The sequence below is a fragment of the Schistocerca cancellata genome, chromosome 5 (assembly GCF_023864275.1).
Source record: "Schistocerca cancellata isolate TAMUIC-IGC-003103 chromosome 5, iqSchCanc2.1, whole genome shotgun sequence".
Taxonomy (NCBI): Eukaryota; Metazoa; Arthropoda; class Insecta; order Orthoptera; family Acrididae; genus Schistocerca; species Schistocerca cancellata.
Genome location: NC_064630.1, coordinates 227104072 through 227131844, shown reverse-complemented (window position 1 = coordinate 227131844; position 27773 = coordinate 227104072). Strand labels below are relative to the sequence as shown.

The 27773-nt window shown below is 39.5% G+C and overlaps 1 protein-coding gene and 1 long non-coding RNA gene across 24 annotated transcripts in view; one reads left to right on the top strand and one right to left on the bottom strand.

The window, feature by feature from the left end:
- The window catches only part of LOC126188844 (uncharacterized), a 2133693-nt gene that overhangs the window by 1968591 nt on the left and 137329 nt on the right, over positions 1–27773 (bottom strand). The gene's annotated exons all lie outside the window — the stretch shown is intronic.
- LOC126188850 (uncharacterized) overlaps positions 5653–27773 on the top strand; it is a 69835-nt gene continuing 47714 nt past the window's right edge. The window contains exons 1-2 of the long non-coding RNA XR_007537865.1: positions 5653–5753; positions 7360–7458. This is a non-coding gene — a long non-coding RNA (uncharacterized LOC126188850). The remainder of the gene's footprint in view (positions 5754–7359; positions 7459–27773) is intronic.

Here is a 27773-nt window from a genome sequence, read left to right as displayed (position 1 = left end):
GATTTCCAGTATGGATGAACTGTCTGTATACACATACACGAAACTAAGTTTGTACGAAACCCTCCGTGAGCAAGTCATCCTCGCACCCGGCCAGTTCTTGTAGTTCAATTACGCCAGTCGATGCTGAGCGAATCAGGATAGGAAATGAGGCACTAAAAGTAGTGGATGGGCTTATTATTGAAGAAGCAGAGTGAATATCAAATTCAAACCGCCAATAGCAAGAAAAGTTTACCTGGAAGAAAGAGATTTGATGACAGCGAATACATGTTTGCATAGTAAGAAGTCCTTTCTAAATTTGTCTTGACAGCCTTAAACAAAAATAAAACAGGGACAGTAAGCAATAACTGCAAGAAGAGAATACAAACTTTTGAAATGAGGTTTTAGAGAAGAATGCTGAAGATTAGGTGGGCAGATCGAGCAACTAGTGAAGAGATAGTGGACCGAAACAGGGAGGGAAGAGTTTCAGGGCACAACTCAACTAAACGAGAAACAGTTTGTAAGCACATGTTATGAGGCGTCAGTGATTAGTTTATTCGGTGATGAATGAAGCTGTTGGAGGATACAATTTGTCGAGTTGTTTACAGAAAGCAGGTTCAAGTGGTCGTCTGTTCCAGCAGGTATGAAGAAATGAAGAGACTAGCACAGAATCGACTAATGTGGAGAGTTGCATCAGATCAGTCTTCAGATTAAAGACTATAATAAAAAACGAATTGACGGAAATTTTTGCAGCAGCTCCTTTACCTGGAGACGGTAACCTCTCTTATATCATGTCGTTTAGTTCTTTTCAGCGGGTAATAATCTCGTATTTGCCACCATATCTGAAACGCTTCCGAACGTAAAGGAAGGAACATCCAAAAAAGTGTTTTATTGCTCCTAGTTCTCTTTTGTTCCCCATAATATTGCTACCAGCTGTGATATTGTGAATTGTGTTTTTTTTCATTTCATGACGTACATTTGCAATCCATTTGGTTTTGCGTACAGGAGACATGTAAGAATTGCACTTGCCCATGAAAGGCAAAGTCCCGAGTTCGAGTCTAGGTCCAGCACACAGGTTTGATTTGGTCTGCCAGGAAGTTTCAGTTACAATTATTTTTACATTAATAAATAATAACACTATAAGGATATTTCTTGGAATATGTAACACATTGTATCTAGCTCAAATTCCCAGTTTGTCCTGCATGAATTCATCCACTGAGTAACACTTCAGTGTCAGTACCTCATATAGCTTTTTTTTAAGTGGACCTAAGTGCATCAACTTCAACTTCTTCCCTTTTAATTTACTACAAAATTTCATTCCCATGTATTGAGGTCCCAGGGCATACAGTCTGAGGCGGTGAGTGGGGAGCATAAAATTTTCTTTGGTTCGAGTATCATGTGGATGAACAAAATGGTTTCCCTCAAATAATTCATGCCTGGTGCACAAACATATAATACTCTCATATATGTATAAGGATGACAGAGTTAATATTTTAAGTTTTCTAATTAATGGTCGAGATTGTTCTTTATGATTTGCATTCACATATTTCGAACGATTTTTGTCTGCATTTTTAGTATCCGCACTATGTTTGTCGAGTTACCTCAAAAAACAATACCATACCTAATAATGGATTCAAAGTAGCTTGTATATCCTACTTTTCATGTGTCCATGTCAGTTGCAGTAGATAATTTTTGCATTTCAGACGCAAAGCTGCTCAGTTTGTATGATAGATATTCAATGTGTGCCTGCCAGCTCAAATTTTTATCTACATTTAAACCTAAGAATATGACTGAGTCAGCTTCTTCTTTTTCTTTGTTGTTGTGTGCAATCTTAATCTGCTCACATTTTGACTGCATCATGTGAGTCTTAGATATGTTTAGATTCAACCCATTTAGCTGAAACCAAGTTTCTAAGGTACGGAGGGTACTGATCATAGATTTGGGAATTTTTTACGAATCCTAATCTTCAACTAAGACAGAAGTATCATCTGCAAGCAGAACTGATTTGGAGCTGGTATTTAATGGTCAGTCATTGACATAGAAGCGAAATAGGACTGGGCCTAATATGGAGCATTGTGGAACACCCTACAGTCAGAAAAATAATATGGGCCATTTGGTGAGATGCTAACTCTTTGCTTTCTGTTTGATTAGTAGGATTTAAGCCATTGTAGGGCACCGCCACTAATGCCATACTTTTCAAGCCTGTAATCAAGCAATGTATGGTTTACAGAAGCGAACGCCTTTATGAGGTTGCAGAAAATTCCTGCCACCTTATTTCTCCTGTCTAATGATGTAATGTAGTAATGAAACTATTCACTGCATCTGTGGTGATTTTCCCGTGCTGAAAACCAAACTGATGGTTTAGAATAACAGAATTTTTGCAATGAAGTTTTGGATTTATGCAACAGCAAGTTTTTCAGATATTTTAGATATGACTGGGAGAGTCGAGATAGGATGATAATTTCCCATAATTTCTATTGATCCCTTCTTGAAGAGTGGGCGGCCGGAGTGTCTGAGCGGTTCTAGGCGCTACAGTCTGGAACCGCGCAACCGCTATGGTCGCAGGTTCGAATCCTGCCTCGGGCATGGATATGTGTGATGTCCTTAGGTTAGTTAGGTTTAAGTAGTTCTAAGTTCTAGGCGACTGATGACCTCAGCAGTTAAGTCTCATAGTGCTCAGAGCCATTTGAACCTTGAAAAGTGGTTTAACTACAGCTTATTATTGATTTATTATTTGAGCTAGTGGGTTTGCAATTTTATTGTGTAGGTACCACTTTAATAACTTTGGTTGGTATTCCACCCCAACCCACAGATTTTTTTCTTAATGGTAGAATAGCATTTTCTACAGCCTCCACGTTTTCACTTAGGCCAAAGGAATTTACTTTCTTGTGATAATCTGTTACATCTACACCAAACTTTGCTACATTTATAAAGAATTCATTAAAGTACTCTGGAATCAGAGTTGGACTTATAACAGTATTTCCTTCAATGTCAACGCTTTCATTTTTTCTTTTGGAGAACTTGGTGGTAGTAATGCCGATGTAAAAGGTGGTTCTTCCTTTGATAGTATATATTCTGCTAGTTACAGGACTGACATAGCTTATAGTAGGAGGGTGCATAGGGCAAGTCTTACAGTGAGGATGGCCATATGGGTAGAATCCATAGGTTGGGAGATGGGTGGAGAAGGAGCGTAGAACTTGGCAAGGGTATGCAGGGATTGGGAGGCAACTGTAAATAATTAAATTATATATATATATATATATATATATATATATATATATATATAATGTATGTAAATATGATTATTTATATTATTTTAATTTTTGTTGAACTGAATTGAAACGGATAGAAATATTTAAAACATCAGTGAATGTATTTAAACCAGGATAAGGTGGCATCGGACATATACTTTGAGAATTTCGTCGCCGTAAGGAGGAGGTTCGTGGGCCATGTTATTTCTGAGCTACAATGAGATAAACACTGAAAATACAGTTTACATATAATGTTGAAATTTTAGGATCATGGATTAAACAAATAATGAAATCACAATAGCGTTAATCATAACTATAATTACTGAAGTGCACTATGCTACTTACATTGGGAATACAATATTAATCACGTCGGTATCTCGTCCGTGCACAGTGGAAATTTCCTTATATAATTACTAGTATGCGCGAGTATGTGCCCTGCAGTACGCAGTGACTTTTTATAAAATTAAAGAGTTTAAATTAGAGCGGCCAGTCTAACATGCGAGGCTCTCCCTCGACTCCATTCCAGAACAGATAACAGAAGAAGTAATTAACAAAAGACTAGAGATCCTTTCTGTGTCTCACCAGCGATCACATGCGACTTCGCACAAGGTAACTTGCATTGTCTTCCATGCTTTATTAAACAGGGTTCTCTGATTAAGAAAAAATAGATTTACATGCTATGGCTAAAAATGTGCCTTTAAACCGCTCCCAAAGTTGCGAGGCAAAAGATCACATCTTTAGACAAGCAACTTCCCCAAGTGGGATCGCAAAAATAAAAAAAAATAATAAATAATAAATACTCATACAATTCCTTAAACATAACAACATATACAGATACACTCCTGGAAATGGAAAAAAGAACACATTGACACCGGTGTGTCAGACGCACCATACTTGCTCCGGACACTGCGAGAGGGCTGTACAAGCAATGATCACACGCTCGGCACAGCGGACACACCAGGAACCGCGGTGTTGGCCGTCGAATGGCGCTAGCTGCGCAGTATTTGTGCACCGCCGCCGTCAGTGTCAGCCAGTTTGCCGTGGCATACGGAGCTCCATCGCAGTCTTTCACACTGGTAGCATGCCGCGACAGCGTGGACGTGAACCGTATGTGCAGTTGACGGACTTTGAGCGAGGGTGTATAGTGGGCATGCGGGAGGCCGGATGGACGTACCGCCGAATTGCTCAACACGTGGCGCGTGAGGTCTCCACAGTACATCGATGTTGTCGCCAGTGGTCGGCGGAAGGTGCACGTGCCCGTCGACCTGGGACCGGACCGCAGCGACGCACGGATGCACGCCAAGACCGTAGGATCCTACGCAGTGCCGTAGGGGACCGCACCGCCACTTCCCAGCAAATTAGGGACACTGTTGCTCCTGGGGTATCGGCGAGGACCATTCGCAACCGTCTCCATGAAGCTGGGCTACGGTCCCGCACACCGTTAGGCCGTCTTCCGCTCACGCCCCAACATCGTGCAGCCCGCCTCCAGTGGTGTCGCGACAGGCGTGAATGGAGGGACGAATGGAGACGTGTCGTCTTCAGCGATGAGAGTCGCTTCTGCCTTGGTGCCAATGATGGTCGTATGCGTGTTTGACGCCGTGCAGGTGAGCTCCACAATCAGGACTGCATACGACCAAGGCACACAGGGCCAACACCCGGCATCATGGTGTGGGGTGCGATCTCCTACACTGGCCGTACACCACTGGTGATCGTCGAGGGGACACTGAATAGTGCACGGTACATCCAAACCGTCATCGAACCCATCGTTCTACCATTCCTAGACCGGCAAGGGAACTTGCTGTTCCAACAGGACAATGCACGTCCGCATGTATCCCGTGCCACCCAACGTGCTCTAGAAGGTGTAAGTCAACTACCCTGGCCAGCAAGATCTCCGGATCTGTCCCCCATTGAGCATGTTTGGGACTGGATGAAGCGTCGTCTCACGCGGTCTGCACGTCCAGCACGAACGCTGGTCCAACTGAGGCGCCAGGTGGAAATGGCATGGCAAGCCGTTCCACAGGACTACATCCAGCATCTCTACGATCGTCTCCATGGGAGAATAGCAGCCTGCATTGCTGCGAAAGGTGGATATACACTGTACTAGTGCCGACATTGTGCATGCTCTGTTGCCTGTGTCTATGTGCCTGTGGTTCTGTCAGTGTGATCATGTGATGTATCTGACCCCAGGAATGTGTCAATAAAGTTTCCCCTTCCTGGGACAATGAATTCACGGTGTTCTTATTTCAATTTCCAGGAGTGTACATTATGATTGCATTTATTTACATTTTGACAAATCAAGTTCTTAGCCGGTCTTTAAGTTGCCGGATTATGCCCCTTTGTTGACCATAGTCTGTTATTGTAGTCCGCGCGCATGCGCTTCACTGTAGGTTGCTGCCGCGCCGCGATCGTTGCTAGATACTCAGTCTCGCATAGTTGCCAGTTTCAGTCTCTGTTGTCGCGCGTACATTCTCGGATGTATCTCGTCGTGATAACGTTCATATGACTGCATTCCAAAGTTCCTTGCAGGTAAGTACTTCATCACTTTGAAAAGAAAATGTTTTCATTGTACTGGTATAGTTGATAATTTATTCATTTCTTGCATCCGTTAGGTTCTCGTGCCGTCAATTGACGTCAGCTGTGGCTAAGCCATGTCTCCGCAGTATCCTTTCTTTCAGGAGTGCTAGTTCTGCAAGGTTCGCAGGAGAGCTTCTGTAAAGTTTGGAAGGTAGGAGGCGAGATACTGGCAGAAGTAAAGCTGTGAGGACCGGGCGTGAGTCGTGCTTCGGTAGCTCAGATGGTAGAGCACTTGCGCGCGAAAGGCAAAGGTCCCGAGTTCGAGTCTCGGTCGGGCACACAGTTTTAATCTGCCAGGGAGTTTCATATCAGCGCACACTCCGCTGCAGAGTGAAAATCTCATTCTGGAAACATCCCCCAGGCTGTGGCTAAGCCATGTCTCCGCAGTATCCTTTCTTTCAGGAGTGCTAGTTCTGCAAGGTTCGCAGGAGAGCTTCTGTAAAGTTTGGAAGGTAGGAGGCGAGATACTGGCAGAAGTAAAGCTGTGAGGACCGGGCGTGAGTCGTGCTTCGGTAGCTCAGATGGTGGAGCACTTGCGCGCGAAAGGCAAAGGTCCCGAGTTCGAGTCTCGGTCGGGCACACAGCTTTAATCTGCCAGGAAGTTTCATATCAGCGCACACACCGCTGCAGAGTGAAAATCTCATTCTGGAAACATCCCCCAGGCTGTGGCTAAGCCATGTCTCCGCAGTATCCTTTCTTTCAGGAGTGCTAGTTCTGCAAGGTTCGCAGGAGAGCTTCTGTAAAGTTTGGAAGGTAGGAGGCGAGATACTGGCAGAAGTAAAGCTGTGAGGACCGGGCGTGAGTCGTGCTTCGGTAGCTCAGATGGTGGAGCATTTGCGCGCGAAAGGCAAAGGTCCCGAGTTCGAGTCTCGCTCGGGCACACAGTTTTAATCTGCCAGGAAGTTTCATATCAGTGCACACTCCACACCAGAGTGAAAATCTCATTATGGAAAGAATTGCTTGCAAATCAAAAATTCAACAAATATATACAAGTTTTAATTCACCTGAAAATAGAGAATATAAGACAAAATATATCATAACTAGAGCACTGGACCCTGATGCGCTTATTAAACACAAATGTTACCGCGTAACGAAAAGGAAATTTATTCAGTAAATCATAACCTAAGGTAAACATGCAATTAATTGGCCACTGTGTTTGCGTCACTCAATGTCGTGTGTTTTTGTCTCAAATTGCTGTGCTCAAGAATTTCTATTTGTTCCACAGGCGTGCATGTGAATTGATGTCACAATCTACACATCGTACTGCAAACTTCTTTAATAGATGTGCCTTGCACAATCTTATATACTTAATAACAAATAATATCACTTACCTTCTATCTTAATGACCATAATATTCAGCATCAGCGTTCTGCAATCATGTCTTCTTTCTTCAGTCAGGTACATAAATATTACTTAATTAATATTAGTATCCTCTGCCTGTCATTATTCAGTGGATTCCCTTAAAACTACTATTTACATGTAGTTATTCTGTGTTGTACTTTTTAATGTCTTTTTGTGGATATAATTCTATAATCTTGTCATTCCTCGTGTTATTTAGTAAGTATGCTCCTGGATGCGGTATCCCATGGATTACGTATGGACCATCGTAGACAAGTCTCCACTTAGCATTCCTATGCATCAGAGCTGAGGATTTGTGGTGAGTACGCAAAAGTGCAAGTTCACCTTGCTTGTAGTTTAGTCTTTTCTTAATTTATTTACTGTAGTGTCCTTTTCTTATCTTACTTTCCCTTTCCAATGTAATGTAGACTTCTCTTAGCTTGTCTTCTAGTGGGATTTCTTTGTGTTTCAACTTCGGTATTGGATTACTCCATTCATTTCTTTCTGCTATATTAAACATGATTTCCATAGGTGTACAGGTAGTGTCATATATGTTTAGATTATTGTGCACCTCCTCAAATGAGTTCAATAGGCTTACCCATTTGGTTTGCTTATTTGGTATGTAAATCCTGATAAACCGATTGAGTTCCCTACATACTCTTTCTGCTGGGTTACCTTGTGGTGCAAATTTACTAATGAATATGGGTTGTATGTTGTTGTCGGATAAAAATTTCCTCCAACGAAATCCTGTATAGTATGTGGCATTGTCTGATAGGATTTTAGCAGGTTTTCCTACATGTGGTACGTAATCGTTCTTAAATCTCCTGATAATGGCATTTGCTGTTGCAGATTTCAGTGCAAATAATTTTACATGTTTGCTAAAAACATCATAAAATAAAAGTATATATTTTGCTCCTCCAGAGCTTCTAGGATGAGGTTCAGATATGTCAGTGCTAATTATTTCCAATGGTTTGGTAGGCAGTATTGAATGTAGTTCTGTTCTGTGTGACTGGTTACTTGCTTTTGCTTTCTGACATATGGTACAAGTTCTGAGTGTGTTATGTACTTTTCTCCTCATGTTCGTGAAGTAACAGTATGAGCTTAATTTAGAAAAACATTTCTTGGATCCATAATGACCAAAGAGAAAATGTGTATGCCAAATAAGATATCCTTCATATTCCCGGGGAATACAAATGCACCAGTTTTTACTCAGAATGTGTCTTCTGTAAAATAATTCTCCTCTATCTAGTTTATATGTACTACACAGTGTGTGCTGAGGCTGATTTGTGATAACTTTCCTAATTTTTGACCAGTGAGGGTCTGCCATCTGTAGTGTTTCTATGTTTGTACACAAGTCTTTGTAATACTGAATATAATTGCTATTCTGCATTAGCAAAATTCTGTAATCATGGAGGTTCTCTGGTTCTGTTGTATCCTTACTTAATCCTTGTGGAAGTCGTGATAGTGTGTCTGCTATGACATTATCTGTATCTTTAATGTGAATTATTTCAAATGAGTATCCTTGAAGGGAAATCGCCCACCTGGCTAATCTGGGGTGCAATAATTTACATGCAAGAAATGTCAATGCATTATGATGTGTGTATGCCCTTGTGTGCTTGCCAAAAATATAATAGTTAAATTTCTTGAAACCCCAGACTATGGCTAATGTTTCTAGTTCTGTAGTTGTGTAAGATCTTTCACATTCGGTCAAAGTTCTGCTAGCAAATCGTATAATTCTAACTTCTTCCTTACCATCTTTATTTACAACTTGGAAAAGATATGCTCCTAAACCATAGTTGGAAGCATCACAAGCTAAACAGAATTCTGAGCTGAAATCTGGGTGGCATAATATGTCTGCATGTGTTATTTTCTCAAAGCCTTCCTGACACTCCTTACTCCAATGCCAAGTCTGATTTTTCTTAAGTAGTTTGAGTAGATGTGGGTTATTTAGAAGTGGGTGAGGTAAAATTTTTCTTAAATATGAGAAAAACCCAATTATAGTCTGGGAGACGAGTCTTTGGTATTGACAGCTCGGTAGCGTCTTTCCGTTGCCTAGCGACCGCAGGCAGGCAGCCAATGATGGCCTGACTTTGAGCGGGTAGCAAGGGCCACGTTGCCGCTCTGAAACCCGGTCGCGCGCACTTATGAAACTTACCAGTGTCTCGCGTGCAGGCGGTGCGGTCGTTCGTCGTTTGTCTGAAGTTGAATTCGCAGTTTATTTCGTTTTTGTTGTTTTTAGTGTTTCTTTGTTTATGTTTCGTTATAAACAATGTCTAGTGCGGCGGGTAGTACCAGCCCAACACAAGAAGTGAAACGGAGGAAGAAAAGTGTGCTACACACCCAGGCCCGTGAATTCGTGTGCTCTGTGAGGGATTACTTTGAGAAAGAAAAGGACAAAGGTGGGCCCTTAATTCCTGTTGTTCAGATTGTGAAGAGAACTGCAGCAGCATTGAAAATTAGTAAGAACACTGTTGTAAAGATAGGGAAAGAACAGTATAGTGTAGATTGTGACGAGAGTGGCACAACAAAGCTGCACACACCAGGAAAGAAGCGACCGAGAAATAAGCAGGTGACAGCTTTGGACGATTTTCAGAAAGACGCTATTCGTCGTCATATATACAGCTATTATAAGAGAAGGGAACATCCCACTCTATCTAAATTACTGGTGTCGCTTCAGAAAGAAGATCTTTTTAAAGGGAGCAAATTTTCATTGCGTACAGTGTTGAAAGACATAGGCTTCAGCCATTCACTGTTTAACGGACGAAAAATATTAATGGAAAGGACAGATGTAGTTGCATGGCGGTGCAGATTTCTGCGCAGGATCATGGGTGTGGAATTCGAAAGTATAGTGTGGTTAGATGAAACTTGGGTCAATGCCAGCCATTCTTTACGTAGAGGCTGGAATGATGGAACGCCCGAGGGTACAATGGCAGTGCCTGTTGGCAAAGGAGGGCGTATTATTGTCTTACATGCAGGAACATCGAAAGGTTTTGTGCCAAACTGCTTGAAAATGTTTCGATCAAAAAAGACGGGAGATTACCATGAAGAAATGAACAGTGTAGTATTTCAAGAATGGTTCGAGACATCGCTTATGACGAATCTGACTAGTCCATCAGTGATTGTTATGGACAATGCGCCTTATCATTCCGTTGTTCACGATAAGGCACCAACCTTGGCAACAAAAAAAAGACGATATCATTCAGTGGCTGAAACCGCGAAAAGTAGATTTCAGAGAAGATTTAAGAAAGGCGGAACTGCTCGAAATTGTGGCACAAAAGAAACCCCAATTTCCAACATATGTAATTGACGAGATTGCTAAAAGGCACGGGCATGAAATCGTTCGGCTTCCTCCATACCACTGTCACTTCAATGCAATTGAAGGAGTGTGGGCGCAAATAAAAAATTACATTGCTGCAAACAATAAAAAATTCACGATCTCTGAAGTGGAAACTCTCCTTCCAGCAGCTATCAATAAAGTGACAAGCGAGACGTGGGTTAAAATTGTAAACAGCACTGCAAGTGCCATCAGAGAGGCGGCCAAAACCGAAGGGGTTGTGGAAGAATGCATCGAAAATTTAATTATACATCTAGGGGAGAGCAGTGATAGTTCGAGTAGTGCTGAGGAAGACAATGTCAAATCAGATTCTGACAGTGATGTGAGTGGTGTTTTTCCATTACAGTAACTACAACGTATTCAGGAATGTAAGTAGGGAGTTTGCTATCGATCTACAACCAGATCATCATATTGTGAGTACTTTATTCAGATTATAACTCTTAATACACTGACCAATTATTCTGTAGCTTGTAGTAGAACAAATTAATAATGCTAATACTTAACAATGGAAACCAAAACTGCTAATGTTCAACAACTTGCGAAAATAGTTTTCATTTCAGTTGTGAAGTTTAACAAATAACTTTATTATGTTTCAGCATCTTAGATACTTGTACTAAATAGCTCTTATCAGTTTTCGAGTTAATGTATTTCAAGCATCAACTTCAAATAAATTCACGCGTACCAATACGTGCTGGGAGATTCTTCAGTGCATCTAGCTTCATGGGATCTGGCCTTATGCCTTGCGCATTTGTTATATGTCCTGGAAATTTTATTTGTTCACAAGCAAACTTAGACTTAGATAGATTCACTGTAACACCACATTCCGTAAATCTGTTTAATAGCTTGTTAAGAATGTATGAATGTTCTTCCCATGTGTGGGTGGCTATCAAAAGATCATCCACGTAGTGTGTGACAGAAAGTTTTAAGTCTTCATTCAGTACCGTCTCTAAGGCTGAGATGAAAACACCAGAGCTGATATTCAAGCCAAAAGGCAGTACACAAAATTGATAACTCTTTCCATTAAATGAAAAAGCTGTGTATTTTCCACACTGAGGTTCCAGTCTTGTTTGCCAGAAGGAATTGACCAAATCTAAGGAACTAAAATATCTTGCATCTAGAAATTTCTGCAGTTACTCTTCGAGGTTCTCAGACTTAGTTCTAACAGGTAGTATAATCTGGTTTATTGCCCTAGCATCTAACACCAGTCTAATGCTACCATTAGCTTTCCTTACAACAAATACTGGGCTGCAATATGACGATGTGCTGGGCTCAATAATATTCAACTCCAGCATCTGTTTTAACTCTTTCCAAACTGCTGCTTTCTGTGAGTGTGGTACACTATATGATTTGTGGTAGAATACTGTATGAGGCTTCACTTCAATGTTATAAGAATATGTGTTAATTACTCCTGGTCTTTTTGAGAAAACACTGGCACATCTATGGAATATTTCTGCTAGTTCACTTCGTTCATCCTCAGATAAGGCTGATGATGTACCTTACTCTGTATAGTTGTATCTGTCTCAAACATGTCTTGCTTAGGTACTGGTGTGCATGTCTCTGTATCATCATGTTCATGTATTATCTGTAACTTGTATCCTGGACAGTGTTTATCATGGGTTGCTTCTCTAGTTTCTAAGTGCATGATGTACTGATTGCCAAAATCCTTAAAACTACATGTTTGTGCAGAAAAGTCAATTATAGCGTCCTTTTCACACAAGAAATCCAGTCCCAGTATAGCATCACATATTAAATTAGGTACAACTAAGAATGCCCAATTGATCGATCCATTCACTACTTGAACTAATAGGCTTGTTACCTACAGCAGTCAGTATGTTGCATCCTTGCACTGGAAACACATCCACTTGTCCATGTTATTGCCTTAAATTGTAAAAATTCTCAGATAATACGCTTACAGCTGCAACAGTATCTAATGCGAGACTTGTAGTTATACCTCCTACTTTTCCTTTAGTGGAAGCAAGTACTACTATTTTGTGTGATGAACGGCAAATATTGTCATCATTTTCAGTGAATTCATCTGATAAATTCTGGCCATAATTATAACGTAAGAATAACACAAGTGTATGTTTGTAAATACTTCTTACTTTTTCTTGTTCAGTACTTACTGTGTCAGTCTTAAATAATTCTTGTAAATCAAAGTCGCCCCCATAGTATTCCTCAGCCACAACTTGGGGTCTAGTAATGGCTGTCATTAGTTTAAAAGTCTGTCTAGTGTTCCGTCAGTCTGTCTTGGTGTAGGTGGGTTATTGTCTACCTCTATTACATTCACATTCGGGTACTGTCTATTCCAGTCACCCGCATTCCTTCCTTGTTGCTGCGTAAAAGTTGAGTTAGGTGTATGTTGTGTTGTGTTCTGTATTGCATTGCTGTTATTCCTTTGCGGCGGTGGCTGTGATTGAGTTTGATATTGCCATGCGCTGTTGTTTACATTCTGAGGCTGCGGATATGCTGGATATTGCATTCCGTAGTTTGGGTTATTACTGTACCGAACCTGCCCTGTTGGTTTTGGTTACCGTTGTAATTAAAATTTTGTCGGTTATTTTGCCAGTTTTGGCCATTTTCATAATTACGGTTTTGTTTATTGTTCTGCCTGCGCTTGTAGCCATTGGCGCTAGGCGAAAATGTGGGGTTAGTGTTCAAGATGGGTGGTTGCATATTAGGTACTCTGTTGCCAGCATAAGTTGCATTCGCTGCAGGGCCAAATTGACAGGCGTCTAAAGCTAGCGAAATGAGGGATGCTCAACTAACGGACCTACCGATAGATGGCTCTACCAGCTGTTTACTGTCGTCTGTATTGCCCGCCATATTCGAATTTGGCAAGAAGTTTCTCTCGGTGTGTACGGTGTATAAGGAATTAAGGACTATCGAAATGGTGATTTCTTGTTCCGCTTTCAATTGTACGAAGCGATGGAGTAAGGAAAGTGACATATCATTTCACAAGTAATAGGACTACCGATACAATACGATAAAAATACAGACTTGTGAAATTGCTAATTCGATGTTTTTGAACAGGTTTCCTCTAAAGCACCCAGAGCTACTAAAGACGTGGATTACTTCCGTGAAGCGGAAAGATTTTAATCCTACGTCTTGCAGTTTTCTTTGCGGAAACCATTTCCGACAAGATGATTACGTAGTGAGCCCTGGAACGTGGAAGAAACGTCTCAAACCCGAAGCAGTGCCATCAGTTTTTGACTTTCCGACACATTTGATGCCACCAAATAAACAGCCACGACGACATGTTGTTAGGATTTTGAGTGACAACGATGATTCTCCATTTGAGGTAGCTAATTAATTTCCTTGCTATGTGTGTGATTTTTACTTTTGTGAATTTATTTCGTACGGACACAAATGGGCTACATAGGTCTAAGCAATGTTGTAACACAGGTCCATATTTTTGTTTTTAGCGTTCTGTGATGGAATCCGTGCTCGATTTGCCCTCTGCAGACGCTACTGATTGCGTGGAGAATGTTGTCAATGAGAATTCTTCCGTGGAAATAATGTCCCATTTATCCAATACAGAAGCTGCGAATTGTGTCGAAAACGTTAGTATAAGGATATTTTCACACCCCCAAAGTTTTCTTATAATATTTTTTCATCAAGCCTTGAGTTGTTTCAATCATACATAATGAAATTATTTATTTCAGAGTGCAGTTGGTTCTTCAGTAATTGATTGTGGTATGCAGTCGAAAGTAGAAATGGAAGACAAGGCGACTGAAACTTGCACTTTTTTTCTCAGACACTGTGCACGAATTAAAACGTTAACTGAAGTGTGTCCGTGAAAAACTTCGAAGAAGAGAGAAGAAAGTGTTTTCCATGGATGACATCATAAGTTCATTGAAGGAGAAGGGGCGTCTTCCTGAGAAGTTACATAACTTCCTCAATCATCAGAAAGGAACACAAGTGAAATTAGTGTGCAATTTAGTGAACAACTCTCTCTCCTCAAAGAGTAATAGATACGCAACAAATATGTAAATGTTTGCGATGACTGTCTACTTTTATTCACCAGCAGCATATGAATACCTGCAAAAATTAATGCCTCTGCCCCATAAATCATTGGTTTCCAAATGGGTGGCAAGTGTAGACTGTGAACCTGGCTTCTTAAAAGATGTTTTTAAGTACATTGATTTGAACCCAATTGTAAGGGAACAGTTCAGCGATTCACGTCTAATTGTAAACAGTATGGCAATTAGAAAGCAAGTAGCTTGGGACCAAGGATCTAAGCAATACACAGGTTTTTTTGACTTTGGTGGTGAAGTGTCTCAGTCAAAAGAAATAATAGAGGCATCTGAGGCTCTGGTTTTCATGCTTGTCTCTCGTAATGGCAAATTTAAATGCCCGATTGCATATTTCTTTATCAACGGTGTACAGGCAAATAATCTGGTGTACAGGCAAATAATCAGGTCACAGTGATAAAATCTGCTTTAGAGAGGCTGCATAGTTCTGGCATTAGGGTTTGGTGTGTTACATGTGACGGCTGTAAGGTAAATATAAGCACTTTACGTTCACTTGGCTGTACTTTAAATTTTTCCAAGGGTGATTTTAAAAGCTACTTTCCTCATCCTGTGGAAAAATACAATGTTTATTGTATCTTGGACATGTGTCATATGATTAAGTTTGCCAGAAATGCTCTAGCAGAAGTATCTGTTAATGAGTCTCCAACTGGCATTATTAGATGGCATTTCATTGAGCAATTGAACAAGGTACAACAAGAAGATGGTATGACATTTGCCAACAAACTATCAGGACAACATATAAGTTATGTAAATAGAAACATGAATGTTTCATTAGCTGCACAGACTTTGAGTTCTAGTGTGGCAGATGGTATAGAGTTTTTGAGGAGGGTTGGTGATCCAAATTTTAAAGGAAGTGAAGCAACAGTAGAATTTTTGTATTGATAGGATTTTTGATATTCTGAACTCCAGAACTCCATTAGGTAAAGGGTATATACAAATCTTATTGGATTGGTATTTTCAGAGACACTGAAAATTATATCAAAAGCTTAAAAATCATTGGTGGTCCATTGCTGCTACATGCAAGAAATACTTTTGCTTTTGGGATAATTTTCAATATGCAATCAGTCAGGCACATAGCTCTGGCAAGTATGCTTCGTGCTGAATCTCCTCTGAAGCATTTCCTAAATTATAAACTGTCACAAGACCATTTCCTGCATTCGGTCCAGAGGTGGTTGGAACAACAATCCAAATGCATACCAGTTCAAATGTGCCATGAGAAAGTTTCTCTTGGGTAACACTGTCACTGCAATGAATGGGAATTGCTCCAATTTTTATGTGTGGTGTTTGCCACCTGTTCATGATTTTCATGCAAGAAAGCATGTAGTAGAAAGTGATGAAAGTGCTGCAGAAAAAGAAGTAGAGAAGTGGTGTGCACTTCTTGATGATAAGATTAAGTTCTCATTTTACTAGCAAAACATACTCTTATTATATTGCAGGGTATGTGTCATTGCGCCTTTCAAGGTAGATCACATGCAAAGACTGTCTTCACATACTGAAGCCACCAGTAGCTAAATCTGCATTAGAATGTATTTATCTCTATGCTTTTCCCAATATGGCCAATAGAAATGCATTTGTAAATTTTATTAACTGGGGAAAACTGGTTAAAACAAGTGACTGCGTGTAATCTGTTGTACAATACTCAGAAACTGTTTCAGATGTTTGTGATTGCTGGGGATATGCGACAGAAATATATACTGGCCAAGATTTTGCATTGTGTTATGTTAAAAATAAATTTGTAGATTACCCATTTCCTGCTCCTGCTCTTGGTCATGGTTACCATTATGAAATTGGGATTGAGGACTTACATCACTCTCAACTTGTTTGTAAGATTGCATCCATGTACTCGTGCACACGCTTAAAAACACATGAAAAAAAAAGCCTGCTGAGAAAATTTTAAACAAAAAATCAAGTATAAGGCAGAAGTTAAATAAACTCATATTGTTTAATCATGTATAGTGCTCAAATTGGAAAAGATTATGTAATAGGACATTCCATGCAGATGGGTGTGACATTTTGACAGATTTTTAAAACTATTTTGTCCATGGATTTGTTGTTGTATAATGATGAACTTCAAAGGATGAATCACATTGGGTTCCCAGGTTCGATTCCCGGCGGGGTCAGGGATTTTCTCTGCCTCGTGATGACTGGGTGTTGTGCGATGTCCTTAGGTTAGTTAGGTTTAAGTAGTTCTAAGTTCTAGGGGACTGATGACCATAGATGTTAAGTCCCATAGTGCTCAGAGCCATTTGAACCATGAATCACATGGAAGTAAAATTAACTCTTTACATCCTGTGTAGATATTGTAACAAAATTATAATTGTTTATTATATACGCTTATTTTAAGCTGTTTGGTGTTACAAAATATGCACTTGCATTAAAAACAGGTGATTTGTGTGAAATTAATGGGAAAAAATGTTCTGAGACTTATTTGACAGATAGCTTTCAGTGTGAGAAAATATTTCCCTCAATAACTATGTTAACTTGAATTTTTCAGTTTAAGAAAACAGTTTAATGGGTGTGATCTAATGGAGTATGCAGTGGCCCTATGTTTCAAACAGTAATGTTTGTGGAAACTCTGTAACATAAGAGCAATAAAATTGTTACTCTCTTAATTCTTGTTTTAATACTTCCTAGAATGAACACAATGTTCCAATTGATCGTAAGCATTCTTACTACTTTAGAATCATTCTAGAATAAGGGGGCCTGATTCAGGCAAAACCTAATTTTCTGAATTTTGTCTTTATTTTGCTAGGAGGTCTTTCTATTATATTTTCCTGTGTTGGGGGGGGGGGGGAGAATGCAAATAATCATACAGAATTAGGCCGGCCGTAGTGGTCGTGCGGTTCTAGGTGCTACAGTCTGGAGCCGAGCGACCGCTACGGTCGCAGGTTCGAATCCTGCCTCGGGCATGGATGTGTGTGCTGTCCTTAAGTTATTTAGGTTCTAGGCGACTGATGACCTCAGAAGTTAAGTCGCATAGTGCTCAGAGCCATTTGAGCCATAAAGAATTACCTTTCTAGCACTACAAAGTACAGAATACAGTGATTACAGTTACACTTGGAAATCTAGGAAATTTCAAAAAAATGGTTCAAATGGCTCTGAGCACTATGGGACTTAACATCTATGGTCATTAGTATCCTAGAACTTAGTCCGCAGCTCGTGGTCGTGCGGTAGCGTTCTTGCTTCCCATGCCCAGGTTCGATTCCCGGCGGGGTCAGGGATTTTCTCTGCCTCGTGGTGACTGGGTGTTGTGTGATGTCCTTAGGTTAGTTAGGTTTAGTGTAGTTCTAAGTTCTAGGCGACTGATGACCTCAGAAGTTAAGTCCCATAGTGCTCAGAGCCATTTTTGAACCCCTAGAACTTAGGACTACTTAAACCTAACTAACCTATGGACATCACACAACACCCATTCATCATGAGGCAGAGAAAATCCCTGACCCCGCCGGGAATTGAACCTGGGCGCAGGAAGCGACAACACTACCGCATGACCACGAGCTGCGGACTAGGAAATTTCAGTATTCATGTTACATGCCTAATTTTCATCAACATTTACCTTAATTATACAGTTAAACTTTTTGTTGATTTGAACTGTGTACTACATGTTAAAAAGATTTTGTTTGGTCATAGTAATAAAAGGATTTCTCCTCCTTCTTCTTTTTTTAGTTCATATGTCCCATATGGAAATGAAATTATCAAGTTATGATGACAAAGGAAGGAATTAGCATTAAGGAATCTTACTTCACATAAATTATGTAATAATGGTTACACTTTTTGCAAGTTAACTTTGTCATAAACCATTTAGTTTTCCATTAAGAGTGAAAGCAGTTGCACGAGTCACGTAAAGAACAAAGTTTCCCATAGGGAACTAAAGTATTTTACGTTTGAGTTATTGCAGACACAAAGTATGGTGATCTTCATATTTCTATTTAAAAAGTTTGTAACTCAAATACACAGACATTTAGGAATCTGTACATACATGTGTGTAACAAGGTACTTTTCATGTGCCATGTGGAACCTTTAATTTTCTGATTTAAATGTAATTTATTTCATGAATTACCTTTAATACCAACAATGTCTGAATGCGATATTTACCATGTTGTGGTTGTTGTTGTTGTTGTTGTTGTTGTGGTCTTCAGTCCTGAGACTGGTTTGATGGAGCTCTCCATGCTACTCTATCCTGTGCAAGCTTCTTCATCTCCCAGTACCTACTGCAACCTACATCCTTCTGAATCTGCTTAGTGTATTCATCTCTTGGTCTCCCCCTACGATTTTTACCCTCCACGCTGCCCTCCAATACTAAATTGGTGATCCCTGGATGCCTCAGAACATGTCCTACAAACCGATCCCTTCTTCTGGTCAAGTTGTGCCACAAACTCCTCTTCTCCCCAATCCTATTCAGTACATCCTCATTAGTTATGTGATCTACGCATCTAATCTTCAGCATTCTTCTGTAGCACCACATTTCGAAAGCTTCTATTCTCTTCTTGTCCAAACTATTTACCGTCCACGTTTCACTTCCATACATGGCTACACTCCATGCAATTACTTTCAGAAATGACTTCCTGACACTTAAATCTATACTCGATGTTAACAAGTTTCTTTTCTTCAGAAACGCTTTCCTTGCCATTGCCAGTCTACATTTTATATCCTCTCTACTTCGACAATCATCAGTTATTTTGCTCCCCAAATAGCAAAATTCCTTTACTACTTTAAGTGTCTCATTTCCTAATCTAATACCCTCAACATCACCCAACTTAATTCGACTACATTCCATTATCCTCGTTTTGCTTTTGTTGATGTTCATCTTATATCCTCCCTTCAAGACACCATCCATTCCGTTCAACTGTTCTTCCAAGTTCTTTGCTGTCTCTGACAGAATTACAATGTCATCAGCGAACCTCAAAGTTTTTATTTCTTCTCCATGGATTTTAATACCTACTCCAAATTTTTCTTTTGTTTCCTTTACTGCTTGCTCAATATACAGATTGAATAACATCGAGGAGAGGCTACAACCCTGTCTTACTCCCTTCCCAACCACTGCTTCCCTTTCATGTCCCTCGACTCTTATAACTGCCATCTGGTTTCTGTACAAATTGTAAATAGCCTTTCGCTCCCTGTATTTTACCCCTGCCACCTTTAGAATTTGAAAGAGAGTATTCCAGTCAACATTGTCAAAAGCTTTCTCTAAGTCTACAAATGCTAGAAACGTAGGTTTGCCTTTCCTTAATCTTTCTTCTAAGATAAGTCGTAAGGTCAGTACTGCTTCACATGTTCCAACATTTCTACGGAATCCAAACTGATCTTCCCTGAGGTCGGCTTCTACCAGTTTTTCTCTTCGTCTGTAAAGAATTCGCGTTACTATTTTGCAGCCTTGACTTATTAAACTGATAGTTCGGTAATTTTCACATCTGTCAACACCTGCTTTCTTTGGGATTGGAATTATTATATTCTTCTTGAAGTCTGAGGGTATTTCGCCTGTTTCGTACATCTTGCGCACCAGATGGTAGAGTTTTGTCAGGACTGGCTCTCCCAAGGTCGTCAGTAGTTCCAATGGAATGTTGTCTACTCCAGGGGCCTTGTTTCGACTCAGGTCTTTCAGTGCTCTGTCAAACTCTTCACGCAGTATCGTATCTCCCATTTCATCTTCATCTACATCCTCTTCCATTTCCATAATATTGTCCTCAAGTACATCGCCCTTGTATAGACCCTCTATATACTCCTTCCACCTTTCTGCTTTCCCTTCTTTGCTTAGAACTGGGTTTCCATCTAAGCTCTTGATGTTCATACAAGTGGTTCTCTTATCTCCAAAGGTCTCTCTAATTTTCCTGTAGGCAGTATCTATCTTACCCCTAGTGAGATAAGCCTCTACATCCTTACATTTGTCCTCTAGCCATCCCTGCTTAGCCATTTTGCACTTCCTGTCGATCTCATTTTTGAGACGTTTGTATTCCTTTTTGCCTGCTTCATTTACTTCATTTTTATATTTTCTCCTTTCATCAATTAAATTCAGTATTTCTTCTGTTACCCAAGGATTTCTACTAGCCCTCGTCTTTTTACTTACTTGAACCTCTGCTGCCTTCACTACTTCATCCCTCAAAGCTACCCATTCTTCTTCTACTGTATTTCTTTTCCCCATTCCTGTCAGTTGTTCCCTTATGCTCTCTCTGAAACTCTGCACAACCTCTGGTTCTTTCAGTTTATCCAGGTCCCATCTCCTTAAATTCCCACCTTTTTGCAGTTTCTTCAGTTTTAATCTACAGGTCATAACCAATAGATTGTGGTCAGAGTCCACATCTGCCCCTGGAAATGTCTTACAATTTAAAACCTGGTTCCTAAATCTCTGTCTTACCATTATATAATCTATCTGATACCTTTTAGTATCTCCAGGGTTCTTCTATGTATACAACCTTCTATCATGATTCTTAAACCAAGTGTTAGCTATGATTAAGTTGTGCTCTGTGCAAAATTCTACCAGGCGGCTTCCTCTTTCATTTCTTAGCCCCAATCCATATTCACCTAATACGTTTCCTTCTCTCCCTTTTCCTACACTCGAATTCCAGTCACCAATGACTATTAAATTTTCGTCTCCCTTCACTATCTGAATAATTTCTTTTATTTCATCATACATTTCTTCAATTTCTTCGTCATCTGCAGAGCTAGTTGGCATATAAACTTGTACTACTGTAGTAGGTGTGGGCTTTGTATCTATCTTGGCCACAATAATGCGTTCACTATGCTGTTTGTAGTAGCTTACCCGCGTTCCTATTTTCCTATTCATTATTAAACCTACTCCTGCATTACCCCTATTTGATTTTGTGTTTATAACCCTGTAGTCACCTGACCAAAAGTCTTGTTCCTCCTGCCACCGAACTTCACTAATTCCCACTATATCTAACTTTAACCTATCCATTTCCCTTTTTAAATTTTCTAACCTACCTGTCCGATTAAGGGATCTGACATTCCACGCTCCGATCCGTAGAACGCCAGTTTTCTTTCTCCTGATAACGACATTCTCTTGAGTAGTCCCCGCCCGGAGATCCGAATGGGGGACTATTTTACCTCCGGAATATTTTACCCAAGAGGACGCCATCATCATTTAATCATACAGTAAAGCTGCATGCCCTCAGGAAAAATTACGGCTGTAGTTTCCCCTTGCTTTCAGCCGTTCGCAGTACCAGCACAGCAAGGCCGTTTTGGTTATTGTGACAAGGCCAGATCAGTCAATTATCCAGACTGTTGCCCTTGCAACTACTGAAAAGGCTGCTGCCCCTCTTCAGGAACCACACGTTTGTCTGGCCTCTCAACAGATACCCCTCCGCTGTGGTTGTACCTACGGTACGGCGATCTGTATCGCTGAGGCACGCAAGCTTCCCCGCCAACGGCAAGGTCCATGGTTCATGGGGGGAAGATTACCATTTAGATTACCATTTAGAAGAAGAAATATTAGTGTACAGAATAACAAACCTCATGAAAAATGCGAGAGATTGTACTGTACAGAACTTGGAATGGCTCTTTATCAATAGCAGGTAAAAAAGAAGGCTTCTATTAAATGTTCAAAGAAACCAGTCAGTACCTCTTAATTCACCATAGAGGTGATACAGTAATAAAACAATTTACTTTTTTCAGAATTTCTGCTAAGTATTAAAAGCATGAAGACCTATGCAATTAGTATTTGCTTTACCAATAACCTGTAGTACAAGCACACGTATAAGCAGATAATTATGGGAGTCAAGAGTTATGTTCAAATTAAAGATACTGACTGTTATTACTTGCTCACAAAGCATTGTAGTTGCTGTACAGTTTATGCTGTATGTGGTGTACCCATTGTGATTCCTGGAGGACATAGTATTTTGTTATCCCATGGGAGTGCACTGGTACCACACCTATTGAGAGTACGTTTTGCTGTGGAATAGTTGTATCAGATGTCTGTACCAGAAAACAAATCTCCACTGTGACACCCTCATGTTCTTGGTATGCTATTAGCTATTATTACAGGAATACTCTTCACATGGAGGAGGAAGCATAGTGAGATTTTCTTTTTCATCATTTCCAACATTGTACACAACTTTCTTGCACTTTTATGTTATCACATTTTTCCCTTGATAATCGAAAAGGGAGAGGGGAAAAAAAAATTTAAGCGAGCTTTCATAAAAACTGAAAACTCTACTTGCGTCAGTTGTTTTTTTCAAAATGTTACTCTCTATCCAAATACTGTTCTATTTCTTCAAACCAATTTTGAATTTCTCAGGTTATTACATATTATTTACTGTACATTGTCCACCAATACTTCTGTTGTTACCAGATAGTTTGTAATGTGGCACTACCTTTGTGCCACTGGTATTGGCTAGTGTACTTTTGCAGATAAGAAAATCGACTGGACTAGAATGTCCTATCAGTATAGGACAAATTCAGACAATATGGAAATTTTTACACTAAATTTGCAATATAATGTCACCCTTGTCTCACACAGATTGTAGCAGCCATTGGGGTGCCTGTCTGGCCAGCTTCTGCAGCTTTCACTTTCAGGTTTGTTTTTTGCTTGGGCCTTATACTGACAACCAGTCATTCCAGTGATTGACACCATGTCAAAGACTGGAACCAAGATTCACAGAAATAGAATTCTATGGTTGTAATTCAAAGTGTAATTAATTTTGCTCACTGACATGTTTTGAATTCAATTTTAAAATTGTTTGGGTGTCAGACTGGAAAATTACAGTTCCCAACCTTAAAATTAACAGCTGTGATCGAGGTTATTTTCAACAAGTTTCTTCACTTCCTACATCATCATGGATCAGTCCAATATAATATTATTACTAGACTTAACTTCCAAATGATACAAGTCATGCTTTTAAGAGGAGCCTTAATGTTGGGCATTGTGTTTGTCTCATTTAAATGTATTTCTTGTCTCGTATCAAAGACTGAAGCACTGTTAAAAACTGGTGCTTCTACCATATCACTCAGTTTAAATACACCATGTCATGTACAGGCGTTAATAAAATCATGGCATTTAAATTACTGATCAAACAGAAAGCCAAATTCGTAAGTGCATGTTGCAATTACAGTGTCAGCATATATGCAGATCGGTAATGCATCACTTCAGATAAAGAAAAAATAACGACTTTTCCGTTTATACGTAAGTAATACTTTAATAGTTCAGTTGTAATTTCTGTTGTCAGTAAAGATACCCCTAAGCAAACGATGTCAACTTTTTTTCCAAGAGACGTCTTCACTGTTGTCCACACTTGATTTTCCGAATTATACCAGTAGTTAAACGCTTCGGCAAGTAAGGTAATTTGTTGACCTCCATTGAATCATAAATAGTGTTTTAAAACTGGCAAATAAGTAAAGCACTCATAAAATAGTAATCAATTTATAGCTCAGCTTGTCAAACTTTCAAAACACACTCGAATTTAGGAATTTCATAGCAGAACTGTCACCGTTTTTTCTCGCTAGATTAGAAACACTTCATTATGTTGATGTGTAGATATCTTGAACATCCAATATAAAATACTTATGAGGGTGCAGAATGAAAAACATTTTCATCCGTGTTTCGACACTTTGTTTTTTGCCAAATTCAGATATGGCGGACACTCAATGATAAGATCTCTTGCCGGCACGCGCTACAGCCATCTATCGGTAGGTCCGGTAGTTGAGCATCCCTCATTTCGCTAGCTTTAGACGCCTGTGGCCAAATTGCGGCGCAACGTATGCTACGGTAGGTGGTGTGTATTGATGAGGTTGGCTAGACTGCTTGTTTTGGTTGGAATTATGACTGTCATATTGTTTGTTGTCATGTCGGCTGCTACGCTGATCTTCAAATAACAGATCAACAGTATCTAGAGCCTGGAGAAAATATTCTATGTCATAATCTGGGATATGTAACAATTTCTCTTTGATATAGAATGGTAAACGTGCTTTCAACGCATGGAGCAGATCTCTAGACGTGACAGGTTCTGACAAGAAATGCATCATATTTATATACTTCTCAAAGTGACGTCTAAGATTTCCATACTTTGGATTAAATGGTTCGGGTTCTTCGATCTGTCTCCTTATTCTTTCCTGCACGGTATGTGACCAGAATTTGGACGAGAAAGCATTTTTGAATTTCTGAAAAGTTTGGCATCTGTCTACCTCATGATAGGCCCAGATAGCTGTATTTCCTTGTATATAAGATGCTGCAAAATTGATTGTCCTCCGCTCACTCCACGTGTGAGGAAATGCGTCTTTGATAGCTTTCATGAAAATTACAGGGTGAATGGTTTTCTTGTCAGAAGTAAAAGGTTGAAAGGTTTGGTGTTTTATAAAACTTTCTTGCTATCTGTCAGATTGATCTATGTTTCCTCTTCTCGTCCTTCGTCTCTGATACATTTCAGGACAAGAAGACTGTGGGTCAGAATCATTTCCGAAATTTCGGTTTTGTTTTACTTTTCTGTATTTACATCTGTCTGCGTTGTCTGAATAAGTTTCTCTCTTATGTTTGTTACGTCTCGACAATTTATGTTTGTTGTGTGTCTGAATGTAACTATCACTGTGATCTGAATTGTCTGTACTGTCAACATCGTGTACACATTTATTTACATATTCTTGTGTGTGCAGCATCAGGTACTTTGTCTTTTCTGTTAATCCACTCATGAAATTCTTCATTAATTTTAGAAAAACATCTGTCTGTCTCTAATTTGATTGTCTAGTCAATTGTCTTTGTCATGGTTTCTAAATGTGTCTCTACTTGTGTGACACACTTCGTGATGCCATCATGAGCAGTGACGCACTTTTCTACTTTTGTCGTCACGGTGTCACACATGCTACTTAACTTTTTGACATTGGTTTCAAGAACACTGATTTTGGTTTCATTATGTTTTGCCAAAACTGTTAGTTTTGAAAACTGTGTGTCCATTTCATCGATCCTTTTGTTTAAGTCAGTACCAATTTTGGTTAATTTAGCATCATTACCATCAAGTTTTTTGTTTATTTTCTGAAATTTTTCCGTAAACTGTTTGTCATTGTTTTGTAAACTTGTATTCATCTGCTGAAATTGTTGCATGACAGCATTGATAAATTGTGAGAAATTTACTCTCTGAACATTATCTGCCCCCGGTTTTTTTTTAATTTAATTATTTACACAACAAAAAGATATTCTAGATGTGGTGGACAAAAAGTTGTACAGAATGGACATAATTTCAGGGCCCATAGAAGATATATATGGTAAAAAGATATGTGTCCTAGGAAACATACCTCAGATAGATTCACATCCTGTGTGAATTTAGCAGACTGACGTCCACCAGGTATCAAGTTGTCTGCTTTAGCAGTCTTTTACTGTTTTCCCTATCTTCTGTAAAACTGTAATTACTTTTAACTAGCCTATGCTTTATAAGCAATACGATAGAATAGATACACGGTGAGATAATTGTGGGCAACAAATGATGTAGGGTTACACTCATAATTGGCAAACAACAGTAATTAGCATACATTAGCTAGCAGATGGGCTATGGAACCTATTGAGTTATTTTTTCTAAGTGGTACTGGCTGTTTTCACAGTCAGTTTTGACAGGAGAATAAAGATGGTTACACCCTTCCCTATAAAGTGTAAACATGATTGCTGAAACACAGAATAGAAGGGCATTCAGAGTTATAGTAGTATGTAGGTAAATAATGAGTAATTACGCACAGAAGGCAGATTAGAAACCAGGTATCAATTCGGGATACATTAGGGACATTTTACCTTGATACATATGTATTGAAGAGAAGGTGAAATTGTAGATGATATTAACAGATATTGTACACTAATCTGTATGTATGTATGTATGATGTCCTGCAAAGGATTGGTGACCCTAGAGGAAAAATGTGACCTTTACCTGAGAGAGAAAGGAGGATACATAAATAGCAACACTCGTAGGACAGTATGCCATTATAAATTTATAAGTCTTGTAGAATTTGAGATGCTTTTCCTAGGGGAAGTGGGTATTTAGTTCACTAAAAGTTTGTATTAGAAGAATTTCTAATTTTCTTATTAGAGATAAGTGACATGGTTAGGTTTATATGAATTTTTTATGTGATTAGGGTAATTTAGTCCATGGAATTGGTTTACTTGTACAGTTGGGTTTTCTGTCGAAAAGGTGATTACTGTATTGTGTTGCTATCCTGTCCACTAGGCATCAACAGTAAAGTGTTAGCATAATTTTTTGGGATATGGTGAGGTGAGGCCAATGGAGACTGTTTGGTAGAATTGATAAACATTTTCATTCTCCAACGCATCGGTAAAGAACCTCCCAGGGCAATATCCTTGGGACTGGAGGTGGGATGGCTATCAGTCTTTGGGGTCTCTCTTCTTTCTTCCGTAAGTGTTAAAAAGCTTACTCTTTATTTTCCTTCCTGACTTCTTCAGCTAAAGTACCTTGGCTATAGTCCCTCTTGTCCATTGCAGAAACCTTCTCATAACCATTTATCAAAACCTGTATTTATAGGCTTGCCAAAGCTGTGGTACATTTGCAGTGAATTCTGAAGGGCAGTAGGGTTAGTAAGGCCTGAGTCCTGGAAGAAATGTACTGAAATACCTGGGCTAGCAGGACAGAGCAGATTAGGTTGTGGGAAGGGGCCAAAATAAGTTGCTGTCACTTTTAACTGAACATACAAACTTTATTCATCAGCACACAATATTACAACAAGGATGCAAAACACTCAAAACTTTAATAGACCTCCATTGATTAACTTACCAGCTGAAGGCCACACTCAGAATCCAAGACACAAGGCCTAAGCAAGAAATTGAAATACAAGGTTCTTCTGGAGGTTTCACCCAAGAATATTTTCTAAATCTTCAATCTAAACAGGCTGAAGACCTTAGCAATTTAATTTTAATGGAACTTGGCTGCAGGCCGCATATTAAGCCATAAGAAGAGTTTCAATCAAAAGGCAGAAGGCCTTATCTTAAAACAAAAGTATAACACTCTTAAGCCTGAAGGGCAAGACCAGAACATTTATTGAAGAGACATTAAAACTCGGCTGAAGGCCACACATCAACAAATAATTTAATGGCTTAAGGCCTAGAAAGAAGAGTTTCAATTTTAAAAAGCAGAAGGCTGTATCTTAAACATTTCATATGAAATTTGGTTGAATGCCCCTAAAAAGAATAACAATCTCATGCCTTAAGGGCAGGACAAGAACTGTAATTTAAGAGACATTAATACTCAGCTAAATGCCACATACCGACAAAATATGTTTAACGGCTTAAGGCCCAGAAAAAGAGATTCAATTTAAAAGGCAGAAAGCCTTATA